The sequence below is a fragment of the Octopus bimaculoides genome, chromosome 21 (assembly GCF_046866305.1).
Source record: "Octopus bimaculoides isolate indiv1 chromosome 21, ASM4686630v1, whole genome shotgun sequence".
Taxonomy (NCBI): Eukaryota; Metazoa; Mollusca; class Cephalopoda; order Octopoda; family Octopodidae; genus Octopus; species Octopus bimaculoides.
Genome location: NC_142948.1, coordinates 36971467 through 36981466, shown reverse-complemented (window position 1 = coordinate 36981466; position 10000 = coordinate 36971467). Strand labels below are relative to the sequence as shown.

Below are 10000 nucleotides of genomic sequence, written 5' to 3'. Positions count from 1 at the left end.
TTTCATTCATTCATTGTTTCTTTCCCTTTTTCCTATTTTCCATACTGTTTTCATCTTTTCTTAATTCATTCTCACGCCTACTCTCTTAATCCTGTTCTCTCTCTCTTAAAAAATCCCCAAACTACTCATACTACAGTATGAGTGTGTGTGTGTGTGTGTGTACGTGGGGGTGCGTAAGTAGCATCTAGATTTCGCATATCTGTAACTGACCAACGTACGAGTGTTCCCAACCACATAGTTCCGTGTTCAGTCTCATTGCGTGGCACCTTGGGCAAGTGTCTTCTACTATAACCTCAAATCGACCAAAGCCTTGTGGGTGGATTTCGTAGATGGAAACTGAAAGAAGACCGTTGTGTGTGTGTGTGTGTGTGTGTGTGTGTGTGTGTGTCTTTGTGTCTGTATTTGTCCCTCCATCACCGCTTGACAACCGATGTTGATGCGTTTACGTTCCCGTAACTTAGCTTGATAATGCTGGTTGCAACAAAGTTTCTCATACCCATTTTGACACAACCGTGTCCATTTTGTTCGCTCCCAAAGCTGTTGGCTCAAACGTGTTGTGAGCTCTCTTGACTGCTAAGAGGTTCTCCTTCCCCCCACAAATAACCTTCCTTGCTGGATTCCCTCATCCCATCTACGCCATCGCCAGACCCCTACCAGCAGGTTCCTACAAGCACCAGCACCAACCCAAATCCATCACAACTATAACCTCCATCATGACAACCATTACTGCAACCACCACCACCGCCACCACCATGGTCTCACCACCTCCAATACAATCACCTATAGTCTACACCATTATCATCGTCTTCATCCTTAATCACCGATATAACCATCAAAAGAACCAACATTGTCGCTGCCAATACCACCAAGCACCCCCACCACTCTTACCACCACAAGCACCTCACCACCACCACTCCTACAACCGCCACCGCCGCCACCGCTGCCGCCACCGCCGCCGCCGCCGCCACCACCACCGCCACCACCACCACCGCCACCAACCACCACTTCTATTACTTCCCATAAACTTCACCACCAGCACCATCACTATCACAACAGTTACCGACACTGCCACCACCTCCATCACCACCTCCATCACACTACTACTACCGCTACCTACCACTACAACAACCAGCACTACTGTTATTACTATCTCCACAAAACTTCGCCGCCACAATCTTCGCCGTGAGCACCACCACCACTACTACTATAGCAACAACAAAAACTATTATCATCATCATTGCCATCTTACCCCCACACCGCCACTCATCTCAAAGCACATCCGGTGCATTTTAAGCTAGCTTCCTTGCCCCAGGGGGATGAAATAACACGGTCTTGAACAGGGTACGAACCCTCCATGCAACGTTTTTTAACACGCCTGGTGCTTCCACGCAATCCTCAGGCTGTGGCCACATGGCATAACAAGCTAAAAGCAGGACGATAGGATGCGAAGAATAAAAAAACTGAGAAAAAGCGGAAAAGAAGTAGATGCGGAAGGTTGAAAAACCGGAAAACGAGAAAGAAAAAAGCAAGAGGGTGAGAATTAGAGTTATGTCCCCCTTAGCCGTAAAGTCATAAGGTTTAAAGGATAGTGGTCTAGAGTCTATGGTACACCTGCTCAATTTGGAGGGGGTGGCACTTTCCAATTCGTCAACAGAAATTTATCCATATGTTTACAGCTCCTGAAAATTTTATATCTGGAAATCAGCAGTGTGGTAGAGTTTTTAGATCAGAAAAGGATCTGTGTTCTTTCAGCTACGTATAGCTTACATTGTTTTGATCCGTTGGCATATAGTGTGGACTTTTCGACTATTTTCCACTTTATTGAATGTGGGGTGGCACTAGACTTCAAACCCCATGCGTGACTAACCAACTTAGTGGATTTACTTTTGTCCCTGTATTGGAAGGAAGTTATGTGGTTGGCATATCGATTTTTGAAGTCACCTTCACACAGCCCGATGTAGCTCTTCTTTTCAATGCTAGTAAGTACCTATATTGCAAGAAATGAGAGTTAAATCTCTTAGAGTTGCGTGAAACGCACGTTTGTATGCACTGGCAGAGGAGCTAACTGCCCCATGAGCAAAGCTAGGAGCACTGGACCGTTTTCGTCGCTTAGTTTAGGACTCATCAGCAGTGTCACTCCATTGCCTCTCTCAGTATATCTATGATATTATGATATTTGCCATATAAATTTATGGCTCATTCGGCGAAATGCCGATGTTTATACTAAATATTGATAAAAGCAGCAAGGCGCAATATAAGAAGAACTTAGTCGTCACTAATTGTGACTGAAGGTGCTGAGACCACGTACAAGTGTGTGTGTGTGTGGTTGTGAATGTGCATGTGTGCGCGCAGACACACACACACACTCACGCACACAAACAAACACACGTCCACTCTCAGGTATAATACGTTGCAGTGTATGTCAATACATTCGGGTACATATTTACAAAAACTGCTTTATTTGGTCGTCCAAAAATTACTCGGCGTTTACGACGGAGCGGGGACGTGATGACGTCATGACTACGGCGACGCTGATGATGATGATGACGAGGACGACGATGAAGATGACGACGACGACTATGATGCTGAAGATGAAGACGGTGAAGTTGTTAATGATGCGGAGGGGAAAGAAATGTGATGACTACGATGACGATACTGACTATGGCCACTATGACGATGATGATGATGATGATGACACAAGCCGCGCTCACACACGCACACACACATACACACACATACACACACACATACACACACATTCGCACTCACCCACAGAGACACATACCACACACAGACACACACCCACACTAAAACACACCCACGCTCACACACACACACACACACACACACACACACACACACACACACACACACACACACACACGCACAGGATGTCTCGTTGTCCAAACACGATACTCCGTCCTCGTTTCGCAATTTTCATTCAGTTTCGTTTTCCTTTTTTTTCCTTTTGTTTCTTTTTTTTTTTTTTTTTTTTCCAGATATTAACATTTTGTTTACTGTCATAAATGAATTTCCTCTCACGAACAGATAAGATATTTGCATGTATACATAATATATACAATACAAATACACATACACTCATCCATACACCCATGCACACATATACACATATGTTTGTATATAGATACATACATATATATATATATACATACATATATATATACACACATATATATATATATATATATATATATATATATATATATATATATATATAAAGATATACTTATGTATATATATATATATATATATATATATATATATATATAAAGATATACTTATGTATATATATATATATATATATATATATTCATATACATGTATTGTATTTGGGTGTGTGTGTATATATATATATATATATATATATATATATATATACACATACATCTATATATATATATATATATATATATATATATATATATATAATTCACATGCAAATAATGTATTAGATATATAAAAAATATTAATTACATACACAGACATGCACGCACGTGCACACACATACGCACACAGACATACACACACACACACGCACATACATGCATACCAGATTGTATACGTATGTTTTCATTTGATACCTAGATACATGCAAATATACATCGTTTAGCTACACCCATCCACGGACGCTCACGCGCATACACGTATGTGTGTGTCGTGTGTGTGTGTGTCGTGTGTGTGTACGTGTCTGTCTGTATGTGCATACGTGTGTGCGTGCGTGTGTGTATACGTGTGTGAGTGTGTGTGTGCATGTGTCAAGGCCGACAGGAAGCGGTCCAGCTTCCTAGGGCTAAACAGCAGTAGTGTATTCCCTTATTGGGATTGTCACATTAAGTTGACAATATACTACAACTTTGTCGCTCCACTACTGCTTAAATCTCTCTGAGAGATTTAGAAATATTATATTTCTAATATATATATATAGTTAATCTCCAAAAACTGAGAAAAAACACTAAAAAGCAACACGAGGACGTGATAAATGCACTCATACATACATACATACATACATACATACATATGCACGCATGCATGTATGCGTGTACATATATACCAACATGCAGTCGGCGCCATTAATCTTGAGAAGAGATAGAACCCAAAGATGAAAGGCAGATGGTATCACTGAAATGTCATCAAATCTGAAAATTCATAATGTTCAGAATCGCCCTCATACTTGTCTATATTGGCTGTCTGTTAACAAGCTAGCTTCCCAACCACATGGTTCCGAGTTCAGTCCCACTGCATGACACCTTGAACAAGTGTCTTCTACTATAGATTTGAGCCGACCAAAGCCCTCTGAGTGGATTTGGTAGACGGAAACTGAAAGAAGCTCGTTGAATATATATATGTATATGTCTGTCTGTCTGTATGTATGTATGTATTTATTTATGCACGCATGTATGTATGTATGCATGTATGCATGTATGTATGCATGTATGTATGTATGTATTTATGTGTCTGTGTGCGTTCTCTGCCATCGCTTGACAACTGATGTTGATGTGTTTTTGTCCCGTAACCTAGCGGATCGGCAAAAGAGCCCGAAAGAAGTGAAAGAATAGCAGAATAAAAGAATACACAAACGAACACACACACACACACACACACACACACACACACACACACACACACACATTCATATATACATATACATGGACTAGAAAAATAGCCGGCAACTGATGAAGGGTCGTTCCTTGTGTTGCTTGTCTTGTTTTCCATTTGTTTCTTTCGTTGCTTGCAAAAAAAAAATAAAAGCCCTTATTCCATGTCCTCGTATTTCGTTTTATTTGTCGTTTATGTTTTGTGACGTCCTGTGCCCACGTATGCATATGTACATACGTCAACATGTAAGTATGTACGTATACGTATGTATATATGCATATATATAAATCACCGTTAGATAATATAAACACCAGTCTGAGACAGGAAAAGGGATCACTGCCGTCAAAGAGTCTGTTACATTCGTCTGTCCCCAGCATTAGAATATCTTCAGAAACTGGTTATTCTGCTTTTCGCCAGGAACTCGAGTAATTTATTCTTTTATTCGTGAAACATTCAATCCGGTCTGTGGGATTCACTCGAATTTTCCTTCCCTTTCTTTATCTGTCAGATTTGTGAATAGCCTTAGAACTCTTCGGTGTGCGGCAACGAGGAGTTCTGAGCCCATTGTTATAAAGCAGCGAATGTTTTCTATGCGTGAGATTTAGGGTGGAAAACAACATCAGTGACAGGAACGACAATAGCAGTAGAGGCAGCAGCAGCAGCAGCAGCAGCAGGAGTAGGGGGACAAAGTCGACCTCGGTGCAGTTTGTACTCAGGACGTAAAGAGTCGGAAGAAATACCGCTATGCATTTTGTTCGACGCGCTAACGATTCTGCCAAGTCGCTGCATTAAACACATGTAATAAGGATTCCAAATTTTAGCACAAAGCCAGCAATTGCAGACAGGGGTGCTTATCCATGACACCGACCCCAGTACTTATCTGCTACTTTGACTGTATCGACCTCCGAAGGGTTAAACGGCAAAATAGATCTTGGTGGGACTTGAACTAGAAATTAAAGAATCAGAAGAAAGGCCGCTAAGAATTCTGTCGGACGTGCTACCGATTCGACCACCGCACCACCTTAATCACAAGTAATACCTCTTTCAAATTTTGGCACAGGGCCAGCAATTTCGGGAGAGGGGGGGGGGCTAGTTGATTACATCGACCCCAGTTCTTGACTGGTACTTAATTTATCGACTCTGAAAGGATGAAAAGTAAAGTCGACTTTAACGTAATTTGAACTCAGAACGTAAAGACGGACGAAATGCCGTAAAGCATTTTGTCCGACGCGCTTATATCACAAGTGATAATAGCAACACGCTAATCGTCAAGTCATTCGACAATATTCAGTCAATTAGGAAATAAAAATAAAATAAAATGGCCCGATGTTCATGTTAGATCATTCATTATATATATTAGAAGTTGGGTTACATAGTGGAATCAATTTAAGCGCTACACAGATTGATGCTGTTTGTTTGTAGTTCTTTTGAGTCCGGTATATTGGCTCTCGCAGCAGAAGGAGCTCACCTATATTGGTATACATACATGTATATATATACATATATAAAATATATGTTATTGGTAAGTTGTAGAGGCAAGGATTGAAGTAGAGGAGACCAAAAAAGATTTCGGAATTAAAACATGAAATGTGTTGATGATGGTTCCATATATATGTGTGTGTGTGTATGTATGTATATGCACATATATACAGTATATATATATATATATTTCCATATATATATGTGTGTTGGAGTGAAGATATTTTAGATAATAGAGAAACAGAGGGAGGGAGGGAGAGAGTAAGAGAGAGAGGGGGTAGAGGGTAGAGAAAGAAATTAGAGGGAGGAAGAGAGAAAAAGATTTGAGAGAGGGGAAGAGAAAAACAGAAAGGGAGAGAGATAATGGGAGAAAGAGAAAGAGGAGGACAGAATGACAGATAAACAAGGAGAGACAGAGAGAAAAACAGAGATAGAGAGAGAGATGAAAAGACAGAAAGACAGAGATAGGAAAGAAGAGAAAGCGAGAGAGAGAGAGAGAGAGAGAGAGAGAGAGAGACAGAGAAAGAGATGAAGAGACAGAAAGACAGAGATAGGAAAGGAGAGAGAGAGAGAGAGAGAGAGAGAGAGAGAGAGAGAGAGAGAGAGAGAGATAGAGAGACGAACAAAAAGAGAGAAGGAGAAAGGGAGATAGAGAAAGAAGCAGAGAGAGAAAGAAGCAGAGAGAGAAAGAGAGAAAATGCGATAAGAACAAATTTAGAAAAAAAAAATAAAACAAAAATTATTCCAGACATCATAATAAACAAATAAAGAAATATTTATACAAACGATTAAAAAAATAAATAGATATATAAATAGATAAAATGAATAAATAAATGAAGGTGTTTATAACTATTTGTGTAGATTTAGAGATCTTTGAGTCGGAAATGGAGACAGACAGACAAATTGGGAGGAGAGGAAAAGAAAAATGAAATAAAAGTAAAATAAAGCATTTAGAAGAGTAATCAAATGAACTAACACACACACACACACACACACACACACACACATTGTATGTGTGCGTAAATATATTTGTCAGAATGTACACACACACACTTGTATATGTGTGTGTGTATATATATACATATATGGTTCTGTGTATTTATGTAAGTACGAAAGCAAATTGTGTACGTATGTACGTACAGTTTTATATAAGATACAAATGACGCAGACGTTTAAATTAGAAATGGATGTTGTCGTCTGCTATTGGGAAGTTAATATGTCTGACTGGAAATTTTCGTAAAATAGATTGATTGACAGAAAAGTATTGTTCGTTGAGCTTACAGCAGAAACGTTCTAAGAAAACAACAACAATGACGACGACGACGACGACGACGATGATGATGATGATGATTATATTATATTTATTCTCGTTTATCACGGGAATTTGATTTCAAAAAACAAGTGATAAATGAATCATCTCCATGCACTTCGAAAATGGAACAAATGGGAGATTTATTGACACCAAAATCGTGGCCTACAGTAGTGAAGCGTACACCCTCCCGTACTTTCTTGTTCATCTCTACCCTTTTGTTTCTTTTCTTAGGAAAATACACTCGTCTCCTTCGTTTGTTTGATTCAGACATCTTAATATTTTTTTCCGTTCACTGGTCCCATGTTGATAAGTGCAAGTTTGTGAATCCGTATAAAAAAAATAAAAATACGCATTCTCGCAATACGATCTTGTAAGCAGAAGCGAAAGCCAGTTCATTCTGGGTAACTGAGCATTGTGGGTAGTCACTAGAGTGCGTTGTTGCGGTCCAAGCAGAAACTTTGACCGATTACCGACCCGTGTTAAGACAGATCAATCAGTGATAAGCGTAACATGGTTCACAGTTGATCGTACATTGTCATACCGGATAAGCGATGAATGAATCAGCGATGAACGAAGCTACATGTGATATATATATATATATATATATATATATATATATATATATATATATATATATATATATATATATGTATATATATATATATATATATATATATATATATATATATGCACCTTCAAGGCACAATGTCGATTTGATGAAGAAAGCAAGATTATGTCAACACAAGCATTTCATCACTATAAATAAATCATCTGTGTGGTTGTTCAGCAAGAAATTGCGGAATCTTCATTCGTCGTCTAAAGATGGGAAAGTCCGTGGTGCACACACGCACACACACACACATAGTGAAATATAATTATAAATATGAATATACACACACATATACACATACAAATATAAATATAGACACACAAACACAAACACACATACATACATACACATAGCTTGAAAGAAGGTGAAAGGAAATTTTAAATGGTGGCTAACATTTTGAGTGATCAAGCAATGATGGCTTTTTTTTCTCACTGAGATTGAAAGTTCCTCAATTCTTAAAGACCGACTGCTTCTACGTTTGCAATTTTACTACAATTTTCTTATATTGATTCACCAATTCTCAAACTTGTTTTCTTTTTTTATTTTTTCTTTATTTTTTTTTTTTCATTTTCAAACTATTTTCTTTCCTTTCTTTTTCTTCTTTTTCTTCATCTCTTTCTGCATTTTTCACTCATATATGTTTTTTTATTACCATTGATTGAATCGTTCACATTTATTCATTCCTAAATTCTTTCTTCTTGTCTCGAGAAGCGTTTATTTCCTTCATGTATTTAGTCTTCTTCGTTTTTCGTTTTTCTTTTCCCTTCTCTGTTTTTAATTTCCCTCTTTCCTTTTTTCCTTCTTTCCTTTCTTCCTTCCCTTCTCCAATATGCTTATACTCTTCCTCTGTTCATCTTTTCCAACTCTTTCTTCTCCTCCACCCCTCTCTCTCTCTCTCTTTCTCTCGGCTATCACCCTCTCTCTCTTTCTCTCTGCTATCACCCTCTCTCTCTAACTGTACCTCCGTCTGTCTGAGAAGTGGATACTCATGCGTGTACTCACACGGATATCAAGACAAATAGACACTTATATTTGCACAGATACACACACACACACACACACACACACACACACACATACACACATGTATTTTTTTATGTTTCAGCCCTGAGGCTGTGGCCATGCTGGGGCACCATGTGTGTATATACCTCTACATATATATATATATATACATATATTCAATTTTCTCTCCTTGAGTATTATAATTTTGGAGCAACAGTCAAAATTTACACCTCTTCCACCATTTCACCACCACCATCATCTCCACCATTTCACCACCACCACCACCAACCACCACCACCACCACCACCACCACCGCCATTGCTATCATCCTCTTAAGTATCGTCTGCCTAACTGTCTCTGTCCCGCATCCACCTTCTCTGCGCCATCCTTAACAATGACATCTTAAAAACAAGAACGACAATTAACAATAAAATGGTTAACAAAGGCAACAAGTATAAAGTGCGAAGGTTGGTGGGTGCGTGCGCACACACACATACACACACACACATACATACATACATACATACATACATATAATGCATGCTCACACACTTCTACGTACGCACACACATGCATATGCACCATCGATATATGCGTATATATATATATATATATATATATATATATATATATATATATATACGCATATATATATTTATACATAAGTCTACATCTACACATGCACACACGCACACACACACACAAACACACGTGTGTGTGTTTGTGTGTGCAGCTGCGATAACAAAAAAGTTGATGGCATCAGAATTTTTTTTTTAATGACACCACCATCCCCACCATCACCACCTCTTCAACGACTACTACTACTACTACTACTACTACTACTACTACCAGCAGAATTGGAACAGTTTTAATAATAATAACAATGGCCCACTCCCGGACCCCATCCCACACCGTGACAACACCATCAGTGACATCATCTTCACCACCACCATCAATATCACCACCACCGCAACTAACAA

The 10000-nt window shown here is 38.9% G+C and overlaps 1 protein-coding gene across 3 annotated transcripts in view; it reads right to left on the bottom strand.

Moving 5' to 3' along the window:
- Nucleotides 1-10000, bottom strand: part of LOC106873489 (fibroblast growth factor receptor 3-like) — a 90992-nt gene that overhangs the window by 66170 nt on the left and 14822 nt on the right. The window lies entirely within an intron of this gene.